General features: G+C 38.2%; 1 protein-coding gene and 1 long non-coding RNA gene across 2 annotated transcripts in view; one reads left to right on the forward strand and one right to left on the reverse strand.

The window, feature by feature from the left end:
* Positions 1 to 26032, reverse strand: part of BIRC6 (baculoviral IAP repeat containing 6) — a 414467-nt gene that overhangs the window by 92233 nt on the left and 296202 nt on the right. The gene's annotated exons all lie outside the window — the stretch shown is intronic.
* Positions 17006 to 19559, forward strand: LOC109304407. Its single transcript, XR_002099384.1, has 2 exons — positions 17006 to 17902; positions 19043 to 19559. It is a non-coding gene; the product is annotated as an uncharacterized LOC109304407 (long non-coding RNA).

Consider the following 26032-nt stretch of genomic DNA (forward strand, 5'->3'; position numbering starts at 1 on the left):
AAAAAAAAAAAAAAAAAAAAAAAAAAAAAAAAAAAAAAAAATCAAGCATAACAGTTCCTCCCTATCCTCTCACTTATTAAAAAGTTCAAGCTGAATGTTTACCATATTAATACTGCAATACAAAACACTTGCCAGTGATTTCACCTAAAAATCTTTGTAAAATAGCTTTCAAAGCTCTGTCAAATCAATTTTTATAGCACGTGTGGCATCTGTAGTATATGCCAGTGGTCTCCAAAGTGGGTTGCACGCACCTCAGGGGGTGCACAAGACAATCTATTGGGGTGCGGGAAGAAAATATTAGAACTTCCATTTATATATTTTTTTTTTTATCTAAAAATAAGAAAGAAATTAAGCTTCACTAATATTTAATATATGGATTGACACTGGCGCCCTCACTTGGTCTGTATGTCAGACGGTCACGTCACATATGGTACGTAAGTAGTACATATATAAATAATTTATAAATAAATAAATATACATATACTGGGGGTGCATGCTCAAAAATTTTTTACTGATTGGGGTGCGCGATCAAAAAAGTTTGGAGACCGCTGGAATATGCAATGATCGTTGCAATTACTGACAACTTAATACTGATGCCACAGTATAATAAAGTTCACAAGCCTGAAACCTTAATGGTATTCAATGACAATTAAAAAAACCCTTATTAACACTCTAAAGATTAGAGTATCTTAGCACAACACTTAACAGCAAAGCAGACCAAAATATTACAGTTTTATCTGTTTCCACTTAAAACCTTTCAACTCAGCCTTGTTGATATAGACATAGCCAAACACTAATGGCTTAGGCAGCCTGTTTCTTAAGGGGCCAAGCTTTTGTTTCCACAGTTTCTAAATAATTTACAGCTGCAGGCTTTCCCCAGCCCAGCTTCTTCTCTGCACCTTTCTAAACATATGATCTATGAATGCAGTTCATGCTGCAGGCTACAGTGTCAGTTCCAAACTTCAAGCCCTACTTGCTTTTTGCTTTTCTAGTTCAGACTAAACCTGAGGCTACCCTCTTTTGTAATATGTCTAATTAACACTCTAGATTCTCTTATGTTTTGAGGAAAAACTTTGTCTGAAGAACCCTTTGCATTCAAGGGTCTGTAAGAAAAGCATCAAACCTTAACCACAAAGCAATTTTAAACGCTGATGTTCCTTAGTTTTTCTTTTTTGTAATTAGCTTGACTTGTCAATTGTTCCTCAGTGTTTTCACAGTACAGTCCAGAATATCAACATAAAAGGCATCAGAAAAGACTAATGACACTTTGCAATAAGGTATGACAAAGTGGTTGAAATAAGGATAAATCGCTCTCAAAAAAGCTCTTAAATTTATTTGACATACTGCTATCATGCTCTATAGATTTAAAACACACACACACACACACAAAATATGCAGGTCTCAGTTAATTATAGAAAAACAAGAATATTTCAGAAAGACAGCTACTATCAAAGGCTCCATAGATTTCAGTTGATGATATATGAAAATGGAAAATTGCAAAACGTAATATATTTCTATAAGCATTAATTCTTATATGTGGTATAGGTATGAACTTATGAATTCAGTGACACCAGGCTTGGCCATAAGAAGTTATCACAGTACTCAAGTTTTGATTATAAGAGCATCACAAATCAGTTTTAGTATATAAATCTGAGAGTACTATTTATTTGGGGACATTTTCATTTCTGTAATGGACATTAGTCTATCACCATTCTGGAGTGGCTGTAGTTTAGATTAAGGGGTCATCTTCCCATTACTTTTAGGAAAGTTAAGTATTTGTTGGTAAAGCGAATCTCACGTTGGTTCATGTCGCATTGCAGCCCAAGGTAGGCTTTTCCCAGAAAGTCTGGCAAAAAACCCTAGAAAAACTGTTAAGTATACACCTTCAAAAGCACTTTTCAATTATAGAAGGAAATATGAACGCATGACAAGTTAACTAAGCGTGGAGTTAGAAAAGTTATCTGGCAGTAATGAGTGGGCTGCATATCCCTACACTTCATTGTCAGACTTTTTCTTTTTTTAAAGGTACAGAATTTTCATGAAAAAGTATAAATTCAGGAAGGTGGCATGAAATGCACACATTTATTTATAAAAGATCATGTAGAATTGAAATAGTACATCAATTAATGAAATTACTGTAAGTTATATTTAGACAGACTTGAATCAGAAAAACTGTTAAGAAAAAAAACAAATCCTTATGATGGGAAAGGTTAACAGATACATGGAAAACTGCTGAAGTGAGGCAGCTTGAACTACAAGTCAGTAAAATATAAATTGAGGGAGCGAAACTATAATAGCTCTTAACAAATTCACGGCTGTGTCAATTTTGCAGTTATGCATTTTGCAAGAAAATCTATCTTGCCAGTCATGCTCCAGAATCTCAGCTTCCGTTTAGTATAAAAATAAATTTCTAGCTACTAAAGCCATGAGAACAAATCTCAAAAAAGGTGAGCTGAATGTGAACTAATGCCTACTGGACTCTGTAACAAAATTGTAACTGGCTGGAGAAGTGTGAACTGCCTCAGACATCTCAGTAGGGCCTTACTGGAGTCAAGTAATAGCATAACTGAAAATCTGGGGAGGTTAAATGGGGTTCAAAATGGCCACCTTATTTAAAACTTAGCTTGTCCCGGTGCTGACCTTACACTTACAGACCCGGTCTCAGTGACCAACAATCGGTCTAAACCTGTAACTGTACAGAACTTCCATGCACACAACTTGGTCTAAAGAATTGCAGAACCCGGTTTAAGATGAACTCAGATCTATGTAGCATCAAACTTATTCGATTTACATCAAACTGGTGCATGGAACTTCGGTACATTTTCCCTGAGTAGCTCCAGGGCTGGGAAAAGCCAGCCATTGGCCCAACCCCTGGCGCTGCTCTTTTCACTCACCCCGCTGCATACTGGGCTACTTTTGCCCTCCCCCCTGGCCCCTTGCTGTCCTCCAGGCCCCACCCTCCCCCCAACCAGCTAGGCCTCTCAACCCACATCCCACAAGTCATGTGGATGCAGCCACTTCTATCAGCGCTTGCTGTTGCTGGAGCCAAGCAAGTAAGTCTTGGCGGGGGGAGGGCAAAAGGGATAGGAGTGTAGGTTTGCTGTGGGGGACCCCACCCCACACACTGGTTGCACTGCTTTTAAATCAGCATTCACTGCTGCTGCAGCCAAGCAAGAAGTCTTGGTAAGGGTAGGTGTGGGAGAGAGAGGTGTACAGGTTTGCTGCAGCCTACCCATCCACAGTTCATGCCTGCCCTGCCCACCCAACCCATAGCTTGCACCTGCCCTTGCCACCTCACCTGTGGACTATGCCAGCACCATCTGCAGGACGTGCCACCCCCCACCCATGGGTTGCACCAGACCACCATGACTCACAGATCACACCTACCCCCACCCCTCATGGGTCGTGCCTCCCGCATCCCCTCCAACCTGCTGGACCTCCAGCCCCCCTCGGCTAGCACCCTCATCCTGATTAATCTGATATTGGGCAGCCATTTTGATCCATTTTAACTTACTCCTAATAGCCCCGAATGTCTGTTTTTAGCCACAATATTAGCACTGTAAAGTAAGCAAACATGATTCTGAAGACGAACCCAGAGGTTTCAAATAGGAATCCACGGCAATTCAAAACATTCTGACATGTTATGATCTTTGAATCCTTTACAACAGAAAAATTGTCCTACATTTTTTTGCAGTCAAAAAACAAGTGAAAACTAAGAGCCAGCATTATCCAAGAGGTGCCTCGAGTCTTAAAAAGGTTGAGAACCATTGTCCTAGAGACTAGAGGTGCCTGTACATGTGCACAGCACCTTGGAGCAGACTTGATTAATAAAGTCTGCTGGAGGGAGCTTATTAGCGCACTCCAGCCAGATTCTGCGTCTCTTGTATCAGTGTCTCCATGCTTCAAAATGGTGGCAGGGGTGCTTTAATTAAATCTTGTTCAGTGAGCTTTAGTTAAAAGAACCCCTGCCACCATTTTGAAGCATGGGGATGCTGATACATGAGATGCTGTGGACACTTTAATTAAAGCAGCTCTCAGAACCACTCTAATTAAAGTGCCCTGCCACCTTAGAGTAGCAGTTAAAAAACTGAAGCTGGCTTTAAGATCCCTAATACTTCTATAGCACATACTGGCCAGAAGGTAACTTCTGAACTGAAGTGTCAATACATCCTCGTAGTTGCTGAAAGCCATTTAGAAGGGCCATCCAGAGAACGAGGGAAAAAATCCAACGCCATGAACAATCATCGCTAAAAATCGTTGTTACAATTACAGCAAGTAGTACTTTTCAATTATGAGCTACAGAACTACGTGTTTGGGTATGGAAGCAATAAGAACAAAGTGGGTATTTTTGTTGAGACACAATGCATTAACACTGCTGCAGAACTGTATCCCATTCTGCTGGGCACCACGCAAGGCATGAACTATATCTAGAAAGAAAATGCCATTATAAAAATGCATGCTAATTCAGTTGATGAAAAACAGACTTAATGTTTTAATGAAGTACTTATAATAAAAAGCAATTCAACGATAAATTTATATTCAAATGATGCATCTAGCTGCAATCAAGAATGCCAGCATAAACCTGCACTGAAAACTACTAGTATAACTTATGTACATTTATTAACCTTTAAGAGAAGACTATGAGATTCTTTTATCCGATATACACTATATTCAAACATTTCATTGAATACATGAGAGAACGCATGAGAAAGAATACTCTGTTTTGCTGGACATATCCTGAGTTTATATATAGACCAAAATGTAATTTATTAGAAACTCACCTTCTGCTATCATATAATGCCATAGCAGGAAGATGTACTATTAAGCCAATAAAAATTGCCTTTAAAATGCATCCAATGAAGCTTAATTCTACCATTTAAAGTAAATTACAAATGTCAAAATAAGCTTCCATTATAACTGTCAAAAAGCATTAGAAGAAAACCATATCCAAGAGAATCAGCTCTTACGGATTTAATGGATTTATGCAACTATTCTTCAATATAAAGACTTCCTTTTGAAGTAGATGGTCTTAAATCTGTTTGTAGCCTACCAGTGAAAAGTAAATAAAATATTTACATGGACATGCTTGGTTCTCTTCTTGTACTACAATTGCTGAGTAGAACATTCCAAATTGGCAGAAAAGGACAGAAAATACAAATAAACTCCCTTTTATGAATCCTTAAATACACCAGTTCAAATTGATGAGCTGCAGATGACAATCACTTCTACCAACAATGATTAGACAATCTGTAACTAATTGTAGGTTGTAACAGATTAGTAGGTAGGTCCCACCAGAACTTGTACTCAATACATAATGATGGTTTCAAAGGATGTGAATAAAATATTAACATTAATTTTTCTTTAGCAATATTATTATTATTATTCTAAAAACAGCAGAGCATAGGCGAGACTCCTCCTCTCTGAAGAGAGAGTTAGGTAAGAAAGGATGGGACGGCAATTAAGAAAAAATGTTAGAGGAAGTACTTAGAAGTAGTACTGTCCTACTCCCCCCGGTAGAAAAGATGGGAACCTCAAAAACACCTCAACTAGGCCCAAGACTTCTGTTGCTACCTCAGATTCCCTTGCACAGGGGTACGGTTGGACAGATGGAAAATGAAGAGGGCACTCTTTGTGGTCTTTAGCGATGGACTGCCAAACCCCACACTACTCGAACCACTGGTACCAGGGGTCCATCTAAAAAGTTATCTTCAGAGATTTTCAGCTTTAATTTATGGATGGCTTTAGCTCTTGTAGAAGAAAGGATTTTCTGGAGTCGTTAACTAGAGCCAAGTATATTTTTATCAGAAGTCTTCACTTCTCATTGAGTAATTGTAAAGACATACAGAAAACTGACTGAAGAGTGAAATTAACGGTATATGTTGCTCATATAGTCAGATACTGGGTGAATGGCATGAATGTGTTTTCCTCAAATCTTTTTATAAAAGTATCTCTGACTCTTCTGTGGGAAGTAGGTGAATTAGCACCATCAATTTTCAATTAAATAAAAGTTTGATTAGATCCAGGAAAGGGCAATTAGATTCATAAGGGAACAGACTGGAAAGCATGAATGGCAACCAGCTGATGCTAGATGAGTTGGGGGATCCAGCTGAACTGCAAAGAAAGAACCATCATTTAGTTGCAACTGTAGGGCTCTTTCTGGTGTCACAGATAGTCTCAAGGGTTTTCTTCTTCTCCATCAGAAAAAGGGGGAGGGATTCAAAAGACTTGTTTGTTTAATCTCTGGTACCAGAATTAAAGTGTTTTATTGAAAGATCATTTAAGGCAATGGGAGGCCAACCTTTTTGGCAGACGTTCCACAAACTAACGCCCACACCCTGCCCACCTGCCACTTCAATCCCTGTACTCCTGCCCAATCTATTGTTCTGCTTTCTGCTCCCTGCCCAATTTGCCCATGTTCCCTGTTTTTTCCCCAGTTTGTGCTTCACACAGCTGCCCGTGCCACTTGCAGCATGCATGCCACAAGTTGGCCATCCTTGCTCTAAAGACCCAAGAAGGAGCTTCTTTAGCTTCAGTTCAAAGACTGTATGGGTGTGAAAGTCAAAATCCTGAGGGAAATGCAACTGCTAGAAAAAATATCAACCGAGCAATTTGGACACCCACAAAAACACCACAAATCTATCCTTCATTTGATATACTAGCTTTGACTGTGTCAAATTAAGATCTCTGCCACTGTTTTGAAGGCTTTGTTTCACATGTCAGGATCAAGGAGACGATTACTGCAGTTTCCTCTGTTCCTTTGGTACAATGTAACTGCCTGCCACAGTGGAAACAAAACTGTCTCAAGGGCTGATTCAAGATTGTGGAAATAATTTTATAAACTAGAAATCATATAATAAAAGTGCATCTTTTATTAAGAAACAGAATGTGACCCCAGGGGGGTGATAAGCATGGTAAGAACTTGAGATCAGCTGTTTAATCAAATTAAGACTACCTTTGTGCTCAGTGTTTGTTAGGTGTATGATTAGAAAAACAAAACCAAATGAACAACAACAAAAATCAAACACCTTCGCTGCCTGAAAATCCCAGATGTCCAATTTTTAGTCACTGGTGACGTCATACTCTGACCTGTTTACTAACTCTCCAAAGGACCCTTTACACTTCCTTATTTTTGCCAATATTTGAAGGTCTCCCTAGCTCTTTTAGAAAAAAATAATCTGTGAAAGGTTAAATTTAAACATTACAACAACACAGGAAGAAAAGGACAACTCCTAGTTTTGCACTCCAGTGAGGCTGGAAACCCTTACTCACTTAACCCCTCCAAAATGAACAAAGGGTTGTAAGTGCTTCTGACAGTCATTCCTGTCTGGATATTGATAAATCAACCTTGCTAAAGACATCATAATCCATTCTTGCAGCTCAGAGATTTTTGAAGAACAATTTTTTTTCCCTAATGGGTGCCCTAGGTACCTAGAATTTTGAAAAGTATTATTCATGGTGCTTATAAACCCTTCCTCATCTTAGAGGCCTTCAATCCTATCATGTTGCCCTTATACAGCAGAGTAATTGACATAAGGGGGGGCAATAGCATACCAGTCCTGAGCACTGATTTAGGGGAGAGGAGAGATGAAAAATAGCACCCACTGTGCTGCTGGACTGGATGCAGCTGTCAACAGCAGCTGCTGCCCTGCGTGCTACAACTGTCCAGGGCATAGAACTGTCCAGTTACACCTCTGCCCCTATATCAAATTCCATAGTTCGATTATACCAATCTATCAGGAATGCAAGCGGGTATACCTTCCAGGAAGAAGGAAAAACACGTTCTTAGTGTGTGGAACAAAATGTGCATTTGCCAATCCCTTTTTATGAGACAGTATTTTGATTTAAGTATTAAAACAATACAAACATATATGCTTGCCCCCTTACCACTCTTTGTGAGAATACGCATACCTGATATATGAGGATTTAATGGAGGTGAGCATTTTTGGGGGAGTAACTTGGCAAAAATATTAGTGGCACATTTTGTCAGGTTTTTAAAGAGGCCTAGCAGGAATGGAGGATGGATTTGTTAGCTATACACTGGCCAAAATAGAGGGTACTACTCTTCAGTGATGCATCTAGCAGGAAAGATGAGATTACAGTCATGTATCTAAGGTGCAGAAACTATTCCCTACTGGAAGCAATCAAGGCTGAGGAGAGTGTAGGTGTTTTGATTCCTCCAGACAGCTAGGCAGATCTATTTGACTTAGAAGTCAGGCGCAGATTAGTTGCACACATCACAATGCCGCATGAATATTTCAGGATTCTCTGGGTAAGAAGGATGTATCTGAGCTATTTTTGGGGAAGAGGGTATGTCTCAGGAAGCTGAGACAGAGAAGATATCATTGTAGCACAGAAGGATTACTGCATCCCAAAGTGGATTCAGCTTTATTATACTGTTCTGTAACTTGACACTAGGGACACTAAACCGCATAAAGGCATGATGGAATACACAGGATCTGTGAACTCATTTATATCTGGCACTGGGACCACAAGCTTAAGTTCTGGACACGGGGAAACTTTAAGGAAGAATGAGATACAGTACTATATTCTGATTTAAGTGGCACTTAAAATTTAGGACTGCCAGAACACAAGCAGAATTAGTGAAATAGATTTTAATACAAACAGATGCCAAAGAAAAAAAATAATTAAAAGGGTTTCTCCAACAACTGAAAGAAAAATTGTATAGCAAAAAGAAAACACTTCTGAAAACTTAAACCTACCTTTATACTACACATTGTATGCTTAAAGGCAACATAAAATAGGAGGGCTTTTTTTAAAGAATAAATTCTCCAAATTCAGGTTCCATATACTTTAAAATTGATATAGAATGAATAATTATTTCACCAGAAAACAATATTTTTACATTATTCAATAAAATCTGACACTTTCAGATAAAACTCTACTCCAATACAATTTCCTATGAAAAACAAACGTATATAATTTAATGTAACCTAAACGGTTTCTTTTCCAATATAAAGTAGATGTTTCACAAAGTATAAGATAGCATCTATTTATCCAATCCTACTTTTATACCCCTTAGTTCTACTAAAAATGATAGAAAGTAAAGCAGACAGCATAGATTTATTGTGGGTGATAATGAATAATGAAGCATTAGTTGGTCAGGAAAAACTGGCTGGAAACTAGCTTTTAAATTCTGTCATTTCTAATGTTAACATTTCTGAAAATGTCTGTAAAAAGTTTCTCTCTCTATTGTTGCAGACAGGGAGTAAAAATATTTTCAACCTTAATATTAAGTTCTTTGTTTGGAAGTCCCTATAAATTTTGAGATTTGAGTCAGTAGAGTTCTTAGTGCAAAGGAGATTATTTGTGTAAACAAATGAATACAGATGTCTACATGCAAAGCTGTATGTGTGTACACCTATGAAAAGTCTCTAGTCTATTTTCTTGGCCAGTATAGGGGCAGCACTAAGCCAAGACTAACAAGGCTGCTTCTTTAGGTAGGTCTTTATGGCTAGGGACAGACAGTCAAAAAGTCTGAGCCTGAACTGATTCAATCTTTGCAGGTTAGTTTAACTTGCAAAGATTGAACCAGTTTGCAAGTGAATAGACATTCCGTTTTCATTTTGGAAATGCAGGCACATGTCTGCAGTGGTTCAGGCCAAAAGCCCAGGGGTGCTAAAGCAGCTCTCGCTTCCCTTTCACAGGGAAGCTGAGCTGAGGGGGGGAAGGGGAGGTGGAATGGCCAGGCCCTGGCAGGCTTGAGTAGGACTGAGGAGGCGTTTAAACCCCCACCTTGGTCTGCAGGGTTTGGAGGGTGAGGGAAGAGGAAGCATGGCTGTGGGGTGGGAAATGAGGAGGAGGGGAGAGCTCTGTCCACCCTAGCAGCTCCCCTACTGCCAGGAACAACCTAGGCACAGAGCACTGCTTGGCCCCAGAGGGGGACTCTTCCCCCTCTTCCCTCTCCCCCATGGCTGTGGGGTGGGGAAGGGCGGGCTCTGTGCAGTGCTGGGTGGGGACTCTTCCCCATCTTTTGCCACCCTCCACCCACAATTGCCAGTGCCAGGTGGGGAGGGGGGCTCTGAGCAGGTCTGCTAGCCCCAGCCACCCCCTCTGCTGCTCCCCAGCAGACCTCAGCTGTAGTAGGGGAAGGGGGAGGGGAAGGAAGGAAGAATTAACCCCCTTCCTGACCACTTTGCCTTAATGGGGCCATGCCAGTTGGTGTCTTGCCATGTTCCCACCCCTGCTCAGGCTAGAGAGCAGAGGGACATGGCCAACCATGCTCCACTGGAGCAGACAGCCCAGCCTAGAGAGCATACTGGGATGTTGGTGGACTCTGGCTTAACTTAAACCAGGAAGAGGTCTAGGACAGCCAATGCATAAACCAGTTTGAGCTCAATCAGTTAAGTCTGATACTACATTCAACTAGGTTTATCTCAAACCAGTTTCGGCCATTTTAAAACTGGTTTATGTGCACTGAACTTATGTTCTGCTATAGTTTTAAACCAGTTTCTGATCACTTAAACCTGTTTATGTGTAATGTTTGTCCCTATCTTAGGGTACTTCTGGTTTCCAGCAAGATTTATGGAAGTAAGCCCATCTGGTGGTAACTAAAAGATTATTTTAGTTTTCTGTTGCCTGCCATGGCACTTTTCAAAATGTACATGCTTAATTTTTAACAAATGGATTTTTACTAACCTCACACTTGGACATGCATGTGTAAACAAGGAAACAGAAATTGAGCAGCAATACACATTGTGCGAAGCTTAATTATTATTTCTGTTATGCTTTGTTCACAGAGTGAACAGAAAATACATTTAGCTCTTGGTTTCTGTAATTTTCCTCTGGCCAGATTGTATTTTTCTGTATAGTATTCTTTCCCTCCTTCACCTCACTCCACTCCTCCAACATGCATGCACACATATGTGCACACACGCACACACACACTGAACAAAATGGTCATTAAAAGCCTGACACCAAAAAAATACTCAGAGGAAGGGGCTGAGGAGGCAGAGAAGTGCACAGATGAACTCTCAAAGTACAATAGTTATCTTAGTGAATGAGCAATGACACAAAATTCTGGAAGAGCTTCTAGGTGTCCCCTGTTGGGGAATTTGCAAGCACAGCATGCCCCATTGAAGATGGAAGGTGAAGAAATCTAGACAAAAAAGTGCAGCAAAGCAAGGACCAGACTGTGATGCTAAGTCCAACAGATAATAAATAGTGAAAATAGGCTGCTTTGAAACCTCTGTAATAGATACCTTCCTCACATAGGCTAGGTACAGACGTTACACTTATACTGGTATAAGTGATCAGAAACTGGTCTATATTTGTAACAGAACAGAAGTTCTGCATGCACAGACTGGTTTAAAAATGGCAGAACCCAGCCTACAATTGATCCAGGTCTACATGGTATCAGACTTAAGTGACTTAGGTTATACCAGTCTATCGAACTTCTGTACTAGCTCCCCTATTGATTCAGGGTAGGTTGTTGTCCTCTGGCATCCCATGCTCCTTTGTGGCTCCCACTAACCCCGCTTTGCAGGAAGATGCGCTAGCACTTGGCCCCTGCTTGGCTGCTGCAGATAAGCATCCAGCCAGCCCCACCCCTGGGTTCTCACAGAGCCAAGTCAGCACAGTGGCTGACACTGCTAGGGGAGGGAGATCTGCTTGGCTGTACTCAGCAACCTGGTCCTGCTCCCTGGGGTTGCATCAGCTCACAGAATCATGGGGGTCTCTGGGTGGGTGTGCAGGAGCCCACCCAGGGAGCCCCATGCCTCTGCAAGTGGATGCAGCCCCAGGTAGCAGAACTGGGCTGCTGGCCATGGCTGAGCAGGCTTACCTCTTGTCTGCCAGCAGCTGTCATGCATATGCCTGATGCTGCTGGGGGGAAGGGGTGGGGACAGCTCTGCACTGATCAGTTATCAGCAGCCCGGGGACCTGCTTGGTGGCATGCAGGAGTACCCCCAACCTGCTGGCCTTACCCAGTGCAGGCAGCCTGTGTGCATGTTCCCCCACCTAAGAGCAAACGTGTGTTCTGTTCACTACCAATCTAACCTAGGGTGCTTAGATTAAAGCATGCAACTTAAAATCGCTTCCACCTCAGGCTTTTTGAACACCTGTACCTGGCCATGAGTTCCAGGGGTAGCTGTAGTACAAGGAGAGCCAAAAGGTACCCGTTTGACAGTATACCAATACTCAACATACTTTTTAATCCAGTGGGAAAGAACCTGTTTACTAATAAATTTCTCTTTAAAACACCTTTTCCCTTTATCAATAAATATTTTCTCTGAATTTATGTGAAACGTTTAGTCCTTCCCAAGTAATAACACAATGTCCTCTGGAGACAGTATGCCCACGTACTTGGGGGCCTGGGAAATAAATCTATAAATGTCTCAGTCATAAGACTGAAGTCTCACAATTACTTTGCCTTTATGTACTACTGTATATGGTGGAAACGCCATGGAGACAATGAACTTACTGAGGTAATACCTCAGTGAGATACTATTTATTAACAATTCCATTTTGACAGACAGGTGTCTTATGAAAGTATCCTGACATTAAAATTAATTCAAGACCCAAGTTAAGCAAGATCCTCTACTAATGAGAAAGGCATCTGACTCCCCATTCAGAACCCAGTAATTGCAGGATGAGGGTAAAAAAGGGGTCTTTAAGAAAACCACAGTAGACAGAAAGAGCAGCTACGAGAATTTTCAGAGAAGCCACCTCTAAAACTTGTAATATTAAAAATGGAAGAGACAGTTTATAATTGCAGGGACTCCCATTTGCAATGTTTTCTCTTTAATTTAAACACAACTTGTAAACCACACCCATTTTTGCTAATGTCTATATTACAGGCTTCAGCTACTGACCAACACAACTGTGTCAGAAGCAAATAGCCAATTACTTGCTACAGTGTATACTTTCTTTAAATGTTCTAAGTCACGTGTTGTGAATAGTTAATTATTTCAATGCACTTCTATGTCCCTCATATCAAGATGATCTTCATTTAAAGAGCCCAGATGACCGAGTCTTTAGCAGATACACCTGCATCTCTATCTTGAAATAGGAACACCTTTAACAAGCAGATGCTTATGGCATTTGTGCCGCATGAGGACTCTTTTCATGCAGTACAAATATTCAAATATCAGCCATAATGAACAGAATGACCACTAATCAACAGAAATTGCCCCACTCCCAAAGATGCTAAATCAGTCTCAATTGAATTGCCAAACTTTTGCTGAGAGCTTTTTAATTTTGCTTATAAGAAAATAACAGTATTAGGACTTTTTGGATGCAAGTATGAACAAAAATGTTAACTACTGACTAAACTCCTCACTCCAAATGGATATTTTTTATTCTTCCTACCTACAAAAAGCAGTCCTGCATTTACTGCCATTATTTTGAATAAGAACAATTTTTCTATTGATCTAAGTGCCAACAAAAACATCACTGACACAAGAGCTCAAACACGGTAACAAACATAACTACAGAATTATTCTGCTCCTCGCCTGCTACTCAATGATTCTACATCTTAATTACATGGTTATTTACTCTAGAGCTGATGGATTTACTTTTCTTCACAGTTTATACTTGGCTGTACTGCACAAAATTTGCTGCTGACCTTGAATCCTTCAGACAGAGTATGTTAAATCAGCAAAATGACAGATTTTTTAAAATCCCTCATCAATCCTTACCTCTAAATAAGAGAAGCATATTAAACAATTTCACTCCCTTCCATCAAGAGAAAGAAAAAAACCTCATTTTCTAACATGAAAATTAACGTATGTGCAGAGCTTTGAAAATGAGGTATTGTTACTTGGTCTTCTTTAGAACTTAGAGGATCAGACAGCCACACTACCCAGGTGAGTAAACGTACCCCAATCTAGCCTAGCCTTACTGCTCCAACAAGATCTAAAATAACGTGGGTAATTTGCAGGGCACAGAACAGAAAAGGAATTGAAAGAAAGGGTAATAACTGGCAAAAACACTTTCAAAATAAAAACAGATTTACCCAAAGAACCTTGTCTGCCAAGTGAAAGAAAGGAAGACACAGGAGAAAATGAGCTCTGAGCCCTTCAAGTGCCAGTCCAATCCCCTTCCCCTGCCTGCTGCTTTGCTTTGTTTCCTGCCCTACATCCCATATCCAATCTGCTACTCTGCTTGCTGCTCCCTTCCCCATCTGTCAATGTGCTGCTTGTCTCCTTCCTGATCTGCCTTGTGGCACACAGAGAGGCTGCTTGTGTCATTTATAGAGGCTGCTTGTGTCGCTTGTGGCATGTATGCAGCCAGCTGGCCGCCCCAGTGTAGATATTAACAGAAAACATTTGTCCCCAAGAGTGAGGATTTTCCCTAGTATCAGAGTGTAAGATGTCTTATTGCAGAAGTGAACATGCCCATTCTATGTTCCCGCAGTTATTCTCTCAACAGTGAAAGCAGTCTTACTCCATGTCATTTGTAAGATGCATCAGAATGAAAAGCATTGCATCAAATATAATAATTAGATAGGCCCAGTTTGACCAATTGGTCTTTTAGGACGTTTCCCCAGAAAATGATTTTAACTTAACTGTAATGAATGGTGGTGACTGCTGCTTAAGAAGGACAGCAGTAACATTAGTCTTGCTTAGCAGAGATGTATTATGTACTGCCAACTAGCCAGGCAAGGAAGGAATCCTAAAATTTTAACTTCTTTGTACATAAAATGCCTAAAGACTGAACATTTTTGTTGTTACTCAGAGTTTAGAGATTTTAGTCAAGCATTACTGAGGCCTTAACAAGAAAATTGCAACTTGCAGTAACAGAACATTGCATCAATTAGTTACATATTCAATTCAAGATTGCATATTTATGGTTCAAACAGGGAAGCCGAAACCTTTTATTTAGCTTATTAGTTACACAGTGTATTGTAATTATTAAAAAAATTATTAAATGATTGTTAAGATAAAAAAGAGATGTTTCCAGTAAATCAAATGAATTAAAATATTTTTGGAATATTTAAGTTTATCACAACAACTGATCAATGGCAAGGCCTATGATGTAAAACATACTGCACCTTCTCTCTCACCCTGGTAAAACAAACCCCAACCCAACAATAAATTAAATCAGCCCAAACCTTTGGGTCTATTCATGATCTACGTAAACTTACATGAAGACTGATTAGTAAATTTATACCAGGGTGGATCTGTTTAAAGTGTATGAGATTTTGCAAAACTAATTTGAAAATCTGCACTATTTTAACTTCATAATATTTTTGTTATAAATGTTTCTAATCTAAAGTCTGGTTTATTTTTTAATTACAAATGCAACTCCTGTTACGGTTGGAGTGCTGTAGCCATGACAATCCAGGAAATTTCTGAAAGGCAAGGGTTTTTTTTGTGCTGTCTTTGGATCAGCTGTATAGTTGTTGGAGAAGTTTTCAGGCAACAGGCACCCCAAATGCCCTGAGGAAGGACCCCTGATGCCCAAAAGCTTGTACAACAACTCTCCCAATATATAGTTGATTGATAAAGAAAAAGGAATAATGAAAAAGGCGGCAATGCCCCCAAAGACATCTGGAACATTTGATTCCAATGATTAGCTCACTGATTTTAATAGGAAAGCTAGGACTTGAGTATATACATGAACATGCTTGCTGAACTGCAGACAACTGTACAACTATTAAATATTTTTCTCAGTGGCCTAAAATCTTCCATGTAAAAATGAAGATGCTCCATTTTGAACTGGGAAAAATTTAGATTTCTGATATAACGACAATGCTGCTCTAAATTTGTTTTTACACATTTAAAAAAAATTATTCTCACATGAAATTTGCAAAATGAGAGCCCAAAGGGAGATTCCTAGCTGTATACCAAAGTGCCCAAGTGTGGAACTCAGTCACCTTTGTGCCTTAGGAACACAGGCTCCATTGAGATCAAACTACAAACCCCTATGGAAGAATACAGCTTGGTGAAGGCATCATATTTAACTTGTGGAAGTTCACTACATTGGAAACTGGTGCTGGCTGCAAATATAGTATAGCTTATTTGCCAGTTAGTTTTGTTGTCTCACAGCAAAGATGTTAATAAGGTCCTGGACCTCCCCCCTCCCCGTATTTTATAGCATGAAATTTTCAATCCTACTTCCACCCTTTCCCCTCCCTTAACCCTCTAGGTAAAAAACAAAAAAGTAAGCAAACCTTCACTTTTAAAACTACAAAATGGGAAGAAAATAAACTGCCAGTAATGCAAAAATAAAGCTTTGTTTAAAAAGCATTTTATTTAGCAATTCCAGATATTTATCTATTTTCTAAAAATAACATTCCCAGAAAGAGTGAATGAAAACCAGATAAGGGTTTTTTGTTTTTTATTTTTTTTTTTGGTAATTTTGTGGAACATGCTGGTTTAGAACAGGGAAACTCAGATATACTGAGGCTTCCAGTTGAACTATACAAGTGTACTATGTTATTTAAATTGCAATACTTCCCTAAATATTTTGAATATAATGTCAGTATTTTCAATACATTTCAGGGTACAAGCATTTGTTTTGAAGTCCCTCAATGAATAATATTACCAATGAAAAGAGCAAATAGGTTGCACCCAATCACAAAAATAGATAAGAAACCCCACTGCCAAAACACACTCTGCCAAAGCTCTCCCATAACAAAGTAACCAAATAATAAAATACTTTGAAGAGTAACCAGTTGTCAACTCAACCTCAAGGCTGAGGTTTTACTGGAACGGGTGATGAGAAGGAAAGACTTAAAAAATGCTCCCAAAATGGAACATGCAAAAAATACATCTCCAATTCATGCACAGGAGGAGTTCTAGTTATTTCTTATCAAGCAGATCAGGAATATTTTTCTGTAGAAGCCCGTTTTGATGACAGTCTTTGGGCAATGAATAAAAAGAAGAAAGCATTAAAAAGTAGTAATTCCTGCTTGAAACAACAGCCTGCCAAACAAAGCTTAAAAAGACAAAAGGCAGAAACACTGTTTCAGCTTGAATGCCTTAATGTCACTATTTGTCATGCAGCACTTCATCAGAAAGCCCTGAAGTACAGTTAACTCTGTTCCCCTCTACACAGAACACTTTCACTGTTGTTACAGGATTAAAATGTGCCTAGCCTGACAATGAAATAGCAGAGCCATCGCACATTGTTATGCAACTCACTGTCTGCAAGGGTGGCTTGTAGCTCCTTCTTTATTCAGCAAGTGCCAAGTGCATGTTTAATCAATGTCACAGCTCACTACAGTATGCAACTAAAGCCACTGTCATTCTGCTCCTCGGATCTGACTGGCTACTAAGTTATGCAATGCTCGGAAGAATACCTTGGAATTATTTTCAGAGGCTTTGAAGCAGGTGTGTTACAATGCTAACACCACTGCCAATCAACCAGATTGTTTTCATTGTTTTTCAAAGCCTGGACTAAAATTACATGGTGTAATTGAGCACAGTTGACTGCATCTGGAATTACAGCATGTCAACGTGAGAAAGCATCTTCACGTGGCTGGCAAGTAGTAGTGTAGATAAAGGCTCATTTTTTAAAGGAAAGTCTCAAGAAAAAACAACATATACTGAAGAAAAGCAGGAGCTATGCTTATTTTTTAAAAGCAAAGCCAAGCGGCACGCAGTATGTATTGTACATAAAATGCATGTTGCCTAAGAAAAAACTCAAGTTAATGAGAATTAATGTACAGCATGGATCAATCCTAAGAAGGGTTTTTTGTTTTTAAACTGCACTTGACTTCAGTGGATTACTGGAAGATAAGCCCAGTCAGTTGGAAGATTTTGTATCACCGCCACCTGCACTGTTTAACTTTATGTATAAAAAAATTCTTCATGTTTGTATATGATCTCTTTCTCTGAAAGAAGAGAGCAGCTCTCCATGAAGATAAAAGGCTGGTTCACCACTGAATCGACGAGTAAGAAGCATGTCTGATGACATTTTCTTCCTGATGCAATGTAGGGTAAGGTACATTTTTTAAAAAAAACCTTTATATAAGATATATTGTGTTATGGGTTGATAGCTCTGATTAAATAAGACCCACCAGAAGTGTGCTCATTTTTAATTAATAAAAACGTGATTGGCAACAGATAAAAAATGCCATTGTATTCAAAATGTGAAGCTTAAGTAAATTAGGATGGCTTGGATTTCTACAAAGATTAAACACAAATTTTAGTAAGAGCAGAAATTCCTTATCACCAATACTTAATCATAGTAGACAGCAATCAATCCAATATGTAAACCCTAAAAGAAAGTAACCCCTCAGGAAAATATTTAAATGGAGGCATGTTGACTGCAAATACATTAAAAGCATGAGCAGAACTAGATATCAGAGGTTGTCACATTCTTACCTCTGCAAAAAAGGGCAAGATTGTATATGAATCACAAATCACATATGTAAGAAATTCTCAAATCCTTATTTTTGATAGATATGTGAATGCTGTAAGAGCACCATTGTCTCTGGGCATACTGCAATAAAAAAATTTGAAGACTGGCAGATCTGCATTTTCTGTTAAAAATATTTACCACTACAAAATGGCCCAAAGCAGGCATATTGAAAAAAGTAAAAAGGACAATGCCTTAGTTAGATCTGCTAGCTAGGTATGGATAAGTCAGAGACTGCATAATTATATTAAGATAACCAATTTCTACATTGAAAACAACAAACCAAATACGATCATCATCACCTGCTAGCATACTGTGACAAGTCAGTGTTCAACAATAGCTGAGAATTCACATAATTTCTTCTGGCCATTTCACAGTCATTTTCTATTACATGAGCATGTATGGGTATGTGATTATATCAACTTTTTTTTTCATAAGGAAAAAGTAAATGGGTTAAAGCCAGATCAGATCGCTTCTATGACAAAACATAATAATTGGCTTGCAATAACAAACCAGAACTGATTTATATTATACTTTATTCCATAGCTACTGCAAATAATTGCAATGGGATATAACTGTACACAGAGAAAAACTGAACCTTATGTGAAAAGAGCTTTAAGAAACCTTCAGTACATAAATGCAACATACTCTTGTGCTTGAACAGGACCCCAACTACCTGTTCAAAAGGCTAGATTAATCATTGTCTTCTTTCTTCTAGCTAGCTATCAGAACACTGGTGAAGATACTTGCAGGAAAAATGGGGACCTCAGCCATCACAACATTAGAAGATGTAAAAAGGCAAGAGGAGAATGAGGAAAAAGAAGAATCTATTTTAGCTATGCTGGGGATAATTGGAACAGTGCTCAATCTCTTTGTGATTATTTTTGTATACATCTACACTACACTCTGATGACATTTTTTCAGCATCAGCTGTACAGTATACTGTGCAAAGACTAGTCATGACAAAAATGATTTTTAAATGCAAAGCAATAGGAAACAGCCTAAAAAAGATTATTGAATACATTCCAGAGCAAAGTGTCCGTCTAAGGATGCTGCATCAGTGACTGAAATGCATCTGTGAGCCCAGTCAGGACTACTACATTATGTAAATGGAGACAGACAGTATTCAGCTTCTCATTGATAATGGCTAGAGCTCAAACACTGGAAATACAGACAGTATTGTTTTACTGCCAATGAATATGCAAGACACAAGCAGTGTAAGCAGATTAAAAACAGACGATGACTGCAACACAGAAGTCTCCATGAAGAACATAGACTGCATATATATTTTACTTCTTCAAACTGATGTTTTCTAAAGATTTGTGACTACACCTCTGCATAGGTGAAAAGGGTAACATAAGAGAGACAAGTAGGGTTTTTATTTTTTAAACTATTATAATATGTTAACATTTAAACAAATATATAGTAGGGGTGGAAAGAAGAGTATTATCATACCAAAAATACTGTTAAATCATAAATAAAATTTTAACTACTGACTATATGCTGCAACATTTCTGTTAATTCTTATACAACGTTAACAAAAGTCAGATACCCTTACCTTCCACTGAATCTTTAACTGGAATCATAGCGCTCTAAGTAAGGATATGCTTTTATAGTTAAACATTCTTAAAAGGATGTTGCAAGTGATTTTTTGTATTTTCTTTTACCATTTATTAAGATCAGTAGTACTATACTAATAGATGTTTTCTCCAAATGCTGAAATGTTATTTTTTCCATATTGCCATTTCTAGGATGCATCTCAGTCGCTTTCAACATTTTTATCATGATGCTTATTTTAAAATAAAATAAAAGCATCACATAAGGATAAAGAACTTTTCTTTTCTTTCTTTCTTTCTTTTTTTTTTTTTAAAACAGTCAAGAGCATTTCTTACTGGTTAGATGCTAAGAAATATATCTAAAAACTGTCTTATATGAGACTCAAAGACAACACTGAGTTTTAAGTGCTAGAGTGCTTCATGCCATGCAGAGGCAATTTTAATCCTTGCCCTGAGGAACTCACCACGTACGGTACAGGTACTACACAGATCTTAAGTTTTTATACCATGTTTGAAAGGTGTTGCTCATTAGTTAGGCCCAAGACTACAACAGCTTATACTCATACTTATCTTTAAAAGCACGTGATTGACTGATCCCCATGAAATTCATGGGACTATTCCACATACCTAGTTTAAACATACAAACAAATTTTTGAGTTTAAATTGGGTTTAAAAAAAAAAAAAAAAAAAAACAAAAAAAAAAAAAAAAAAAAACAAAAAAAAAAAAAAAAAAAAACAAAAAAAAAAAAAAAAAAAAACAAAAAAAAAAAAAAAAAAAAACAAAAAAAAAAAAAAAAAAAAATCACACAATGATCAAATGTACTAGTTTTTATATACACATCTAAATATTTTTCATATAAAAGGAATTTACCTTGATAACATTAAGATTACAAATTAAGTGCTCAAGGCAAGAAACAGGAAAGCTGAAGAAGCATAGAATAATTGATCTAAACGTGCCATTGCTTTAGGATATGAACTTCCTAGAACTGTTAGAAGAGTTCTAACCAAACGTTACTATTACCACTGGACAGTGGAAGGATTAGGAAGGAACCATGCTTCTGAAAACAACAGCCAGAATTTTTTCCTGGGCTGTTTAGCAACAACCCATTTCGTAAAATAAGGCAGCTGTACATGGACATGTTATTGTTGGGTAAAGTACTCTGAGTCTTAAACAAACCGCGTCCATGAAAAACATTTATAAACATACCATGTGGAGCAAATGCTGTCAGGACTCCACAATATCCAGAGTGAACTAGAGAAAGGCGTCTGCATTGTTAGCGGCTTGTATTCAATATTCTATTGTATTTAATTAAAAAGAAGAACTGAGCTAGAAGTTCTAGTTTTGCCGTTTTGAAACTTGATAGTGGCTCATCTATAAAGAGATGTCACAAAAGTAATCACAGAGATGAGACGGAACTGGGAGGCAATACATCAGCAGGAGATAAGAGTTTTTGGCATCATCCATATTACACAAGCAATCTTTAGTCTTGTGACATCATTGTAGATACACAAAGTACTAGAGTGTTCATATAAAAAAAAAACAATGAACTCATGCAGCACTTACGTGCAAAGAATCATATCAGGTTATTCATAATGATTTAAACTATTGTAGCAGAGATACTGTTCTTCTTGCTTTTTCACAGTATTTATTATTTTGTACCTGCTGTTGTACATATATAAAACAACACTGGTGTAATAACAGAACAGAGATAGCTGAGGAGGGATTTTCATTTTATTTTCAAGTATACTTCTGAATAAAGTTATTCTTTGAGTGAAATTTGGGGAGAAATTACTCATGTTCATTTTCACCCCAACACTAGTTTATTAAAATGGCTTATCAATTATGTTACGAAGTGTTCTCTGCTTTAAGAAAAAAGGCTCAGGTTGTTTTTTGGACACTTGGGTTAAGCAACGTAGAACACAAGTTAGAGCAAAGAAGTGTAAGAGTTTGGTAGAAAGCACTTTTTTCTTTTCAGGTCACTAATGAACCAGTGCCCCATCAATGGGTTAATGAACTATGGGTGTTTATACACATTCGGGGAACAGGCTTGATTAATCGAGTCTGCTGGAGCATGTAAATTGATGCACTCTGGCAGCCTCACGTGTCATGTGCATCAGCAGTGCAGCATGCCTCTGCTCTGAGAAAATGGCAGTGGTGCACTCTGAACTAAAACATGTTCAATGTGCTTTAGTTTAAAGCGCACTGCTGCCATTTTCTCAGTGCAGGGATGTGCTGTGCCACTGATTCAAGTGACATATGGGCGCTTTTAATTAGTACAACTTGCCAACTAAAAGTAGCTGGCACCATGTCAGGACCACATGTAAAAACGGCCTATGTTGTTGGTTTAAACAAAGTGATTCTGCACTCTTTGGTGGCTTGAGATCCTTTTAAGGGTGGTATGCAACATTAGCTGCAAACACCTACAAAGGATTAATAAGATAGAACTGGACATTTTACATAGAAGTCTATAATGTCAAAGCCATGGGTTGATCTGTTGTGGTCTGTTTGAGTTCTTTGAACAAAAGAATGTCTCTACTATTTTTCTGTAGTCAAAAAATATGTTAAAAAGTTGAGAAGGGGCATTTTCTGAGGGATAGATTGAGTCTAACAAGGAATGCCTTGAGTCTTAAAAGGTTGAGAACCACTGGTTTAACAGTTCAGGTAAATATTACATTCCCAAGGTTATATTCAAGTGGCAGATTCAGTGACATTTTTAACAAGAGTAAGCATATTAATGCTGATATCTGTGTCATTTACTTAATTGTGTAATTTCATTCTGCCTACCCAAATCCATAATGCATTTGTTATTTACACAAATACTGTTTTTCAATGATTGCTTTAAGTTATAATGCAGTAAGATAATGGCTTCCAACTTTTGTGCCATATAGCTATCTGTTACATGAAGGTTACTCAAGTATACCTGAAGTCCTCCTGCACTCAAATACTCATTTGGATCTGACAAACAAGTTCAGTGTGTAGCGTTTTAGATGCATCTGGGAACATGAACTCCCGTATATAGCTCCCAATTTTTAAATCTGGAAAAATGTATTTATATATAATATGGCTCATAAAAAAAAACAAAAAACCAGACCAGAACATGATTTTACCTTATTTAAAAAAATAACAAAAACAAATTTGTTAAAATGTAGTGTCTATATTTACACAGAGCAAGTCCACAAAACTGGAGATACGCTGTTAATTAAAAAGCTATTCAACCAGAAATTATGGAGGAAGTGCAATATGAAAAATAAGACTAAGATCAAGGCTCATAAATGACAGATGACAAGGCCTAGTGACCAAAGGAGATTCACAATACAGGGTCTGGCTGAAGAGATGTAGAGAATGCAGGATGGCTGCTCACAGATTTCTTCAGAAGAAATTTATTTTTTGTTCAAAGTGCAGCCAGAGTTATTACTGAATGTACCAGACTTGCAGGAGTTATTTTGCTAACTGTCTGAGAAGTCTTGACCTCCCATAAACTTCCAAACCTTTACCATAAGCTGATGGACAAGACATCAGATTTCCTGAAGGACTTTGACCTTCCAAGTAGAACTAGACTACTTTGCAGAGTGAGCCTTCAGACAAAAAACCAACACAAACACCATTGTAATTTCCTGAGACAAGATAGGGTGGAACTGATTGTAATGGCAATTTTGGAGCAGCTCAACTTCTGGCTGATGGAATGATAGAGGAAGATATTTTTGAATAGATAAGGCAATTTAACTTAATCCTTTAGTAGAAGAAATTTAAATTGACAGTGCAGCTTTGAACAGGAATAAGGAGATGTAGTAGGTGTTGCATACTATTTACTTCAGAAGTCAATTAAACTATCATCTTGCAATTTGTTACTTGAGAGTAGGATGAAAATCACAATTGAATGAATTGGCAAACATTACCTAATGCTAGATTACTCGATGAAATTCAAAGGGGCATAACAAAGAAATTACCAGAAACTAAGGTGTACGAAGGGTTACCAGCCCCTTTCGATGAAACCACCACAGAGAATTCTTTGGTAAGTTTGGACAGTAGTAACTAAATTTTACATCAAAACTAAATTCAAAATGCCCCTCTCACAAAGCCAGCTCCTGATTAAGGCCCAGAAGGGAAAGATGGCATTTTCTTTCTTAGTAGAGAAAGAAATCTCACTTGAAGACAATGTTACAGTCAGATCTTTAGATAGAAACTCAAAACAGACCAAAGTGCCCTGCTACCAGAAGCTCTGCTGACCACAAACTGGGACTCTTTCTGTACTGTGAAAGGAAAACGAAGACAGTTACAGAAGGAACAGAGAAAGAAAGGACTGCCAAAACCCCCAAAGGCTGGCAGCAAAGGGAGCACAAATCTAGCTCCTGCTATCAAGGAGAGGCAGAATATTGTTGTTTTTGATGCAGATGCAAGCATTTATAAGATGAAACTGGTGACATTAAAACTCTTTACTTCTGTGGGCTCAAAAAAGTATAGTCAACCTAATAATGATCCAAAGAAGTAGATAAGATGTGTTGTATATTTGAACCAGCATAAAGAAAAAGTATACTGCTAAATGTATTTTTAAAGGCATCTTTAAGCAGTGCTAGTTCACTGGTATTGCATGCAACTGTAGCAACACACAGGGCCCGTAGCCCCATTACACTACTCACTGTTTAAATATATAACAAAAATGGCCCCTATCCGAAAGGGCCTTTCCTTCTTTAATTTCGTACCATCTAAACTCTCAGTTCCACCCTATACAGTTTCTGAGGCCTGTCTGTCTCTCCCAACAAATGATTTGGCTAGGACTAACTTATTTTCATACAAATGAGGTCCACCGAATAAGTATTCTTAATTTTCAAGTATAAAATCTAAATTGCTGATTTACTTCAAGATTCTTAAGAGCCAGACAGTGATCCAGACAAGTTGCCATCTATTTGTGGGGAACCACTGCCTTATGGTAATAAAAGCACGACATTTCATTGCAAACCTATGGGCACATCTACATGCTCATTATATGAGCTGTTATCATGGCACATTAAGTTTAGTACCTGTAATGACAGATACTAACTTAATGCGCTGCAATCTGCACGTAAGCGCAGATGAGTTTTTTTTGGTGATGTTAATGCACATCACACTAAGACTACTGTGCATTAGCATGGGCTTTGCCCACTGCGCTAATGCGCAGTAGAATTAGTCTTCTGCACGTTAAGTGTCTTGTGTAGATGCGCCCTATATCTGCAGTTCATGGGTGGGGGATGTCATTCCCACATTTGAAAATATTTTCGGGGATTGCGTTTGGAAAAAAAGGATAGATACAAAAAGGCTTTACTTAAGTTTTAAAATATGGAATGCATGCAAGTCCTCACTACAGAAAACAGACTATGTTAATTTTTTTTTTAAATTAAGGAATAAAATTAGAATCAAATTAGGACAGTTTACTATATGCATCCTTTAATATTGTACCTGTACATCTGCATTAAGTGCTCACACATGAGAACATAAGCTTATTAAAAACTCACCACACACTGAAGTGCTAAACTGCTTTCAATACTCTTTTTGAAATGGGAAAAGAACTATTAAAGCCATGGTAATGCTACACTAAGTTGACAAACAGAAACGCAGACATATTAAGAAACTCAGTAATGTTTCCAGTAGCTTACTCCTTCTGCATAATATCTGAACACAATCCATCGTATTCACAAAGAACGTTTCCTTCTCTATGAGAAAGGAAGCAATTAAGGAAATTAATGAAAACATTCAACTTACAATTTCAAGGACTTTGCGATCACCCTGTCCCTTCCCTTGGGAGGATGCAGAAATGTGACTACTCTGCTAACACTGTAAAGATCTATTTCCAGGTGAGATTTCTAAATGATTAAGTGGTACTTAAGTGGTGATTGTCTGTTTATTTATCATGTGTTCCACTTTCATTAGAAAAGTGATCTTTTCGCAAAGATTTGAGGCACGTAATGCAGAACGAGCCTGCCAAAAAGTGTTGACCCTCATGAAAAATTATAGTCATTAGAACTGTCAATTTAGTCTTTTTGTGTTTATCAAAAGATAAGGAGGTGGAAAAGGATCTGGGAGTCATTATTGACTCCAAGATGAACATGAGTCGGCAATGTGGGGAGGCGGCTAGGAAGGCCAACTGCACCTTGTTGTGCATCCACAGATGCATCTC

Source organism: Gavialis gangeticus, unplaced genomic scaffold (genome assembly GCF_001723915.1).
Source record: "Gavialis gangeticus isolate Ggan-Ray unplaced genomic scaffold, GavGan_comp1, whole genome shotgun sequence".
In the NCBI taxonomy this organism is placed as follows: Eukaryota; Metazoa; Chordata; order Crocodylia; family Gavialidae; genus Gavialis; species Gavialis gangeticus.